The following is a 2,007-nucleotide window of genomic DNA, read 5'->3' on the forward strand; positions in this document are numbered from 1 at the left end:
CCAGTTTGGGGCCACTACAAGTAAAAATCCTTTGTATTTAGGTACAATTCCTTGTATGGATATATAAAATCTCACTTCTCTTAGCTGTATACCAAGGACTGGGATGCTCAGATCATAAGAAAACATATTTTTCACTTTTTTAAGAAATAGCTAAACTGTTTTCCAAAGTTTTTGTGCCATTTTACATTCCAATGAGCACTGTATGAGGAATGATCAATGACTAAGTTGACCCTTTGGTTGATGTTCTCAAGGTAACAGCTCTTCCTTTGTTGAGAGAAAGTTTGCAATTGGCGATGAATCTTTGGAGCTAAAGATTGTGTGATGAAGAATTCCTCCAGGGGAGGAGGCAAAGTGGTTTTCTCTTGTCCTGGAAGTAAGGTCCTGAAACCCATTAAGCTCATGGAATCAGGAAAAATTAAATGTATCAGAGGAATAGCATATTCCATGCATTTATCACCTCAGATGGAACACTAGACTGCAGATTCTGCAAGAAGCATCTTCAACAAATTCATGCCCAACATCTATATTTACACAGACCACAGGAAAGGAGTCAACTCTGGGATATCTCCAGGCTTTGGGTTGTCACTGGTTGCTGAGACTACCAATGGCAACTTCCTCAGTGCTGAACTAGACTCCAACCCAACCATGCCAGGATGTTACTCAAAGAAATCTACAGGGGTGGATTGTAAACTAGACTAACCAAACTCTGGCTCTACTGCTCATGACCCCTGGACTACAGGAAGTTTTCAAAGCCCTACTAGGACCACTCTCTCCTTACACAATAGAATTTTTGTAGCACTTTAAGAGATGTTTCCAGATTATGTTTAAAATTGAAACCAAACCACATGGTGAAGAACTCAAGGATGGGGATAAAATGCTGATGACCGTTGTGGGTACTGCCTTCTCCAACCTTAGCAAGGACCTCAAGTGATGCTGTCAATTGTTTCATGTTTTCACAAATAATAATACAGTCTCTTTGATTTCAGTCATCCTAATAGGTGTATGGTAGTGTCTTACTGCAAATCTTAGTTTCTTTAATACTGATCATGTTTTTGTATAATTATTCACTATTTGTAATATTTTGTGAGGTATCTATCAGTCTGTGGTTGATTCTTGGTTCTATTTGTAATTGACTTGTAAAAAGTCTCTGTTCTTGATAGACATCCTTTGTTTAATATGTATGTTGTGAAGTTTCTTCTAGGTTGGAACTTGCCTTTTTACTTTCTTAACTATGGTTTTAGAGGAGCAAAAGACTAAAAATATAGGATTATATCTTGGGTTAGATGTTACCTTTTCTAAAGGAAGGAACTGTCTACCCAGTTATATCACATTCCTTTGGGACTAAGATAGTAGGCATTCTTAAAGCAAGAACAGTTGAAAACCAGAGGCACTCATAACATCCACCACCACAATAACAACACACATCTCCTCAGTGCCTAGTTTGTTGTGCCCATCAATATGGTTGGCTTCTCTGAAAAGGAATCACTGAGACAGAGACCTTCCAACTCCAAAGTTATACAACTTTCATCTCTTCCAAATGCAGTACATTTCTGATAATGTTTCATGATTTCAAAAAGCAGTCAATGAAATAATGCATATTTCTAAATACCCACTTTGGTGAATCTGGTTCTTTTAAATACTGTAATACTAAGACATAAAATAGAACTGAGCAGCTGATGATTTTTTAATTAATTAATTAATTTTACAGTAGAATGCATTTTTGACATTTTATACACAAATGAGCACAAATTCTCATCTCTTTGGCTGTATATGGTGCAGAGTCATTCCAGTGGTATAATCATACATATATATAGGGTATTTCATTCTACCATCTTTCTCATCCCCAAAACCCAACTCCTTCCCTCACCCTCCTCTACACAAACCAAAGTTTTTTCATTCTTTGCAGTGATGATTTAAATATTCAGGATCAAATCTCCTTTTATTCATCCCAGTTTTCAGGAGTTGGTTGAGTCAAGGATACAGTCTTCCATAAGATAACTAATATAA

The 2,007-nt window shown here is 36.7% G+C and overlaps 1 pseudogene; it reads left to right on the forward strand.

The window, feature by feature from the left end:
• The first annotated feature begins 209 nt into the window (after nt 1-209).
• On the forward strand, nt 210-931 carry LOC113196805 (RNA 3'-terminal phosphate cyclase-like protein pseudogene; annotated as a pseudogene).
• Nucleotides 932-2,007: the final 1,076 nt, after the last annotated feature.

Source organism: Urocitellus parryii, chromosome 3 (assembly GCF_045843805.1).
Source record: "Urocitellus parryii isolate mUroPar1 chromosome 3, mUroPar1.hap1, whole genome shotgun sequence".
Lineage (NCBI taxonomy): Eukaryota > Metazoa > Chordata > Mammalia > Rodentia > Sciuridae > Urocitellus > Urocitellus parryii.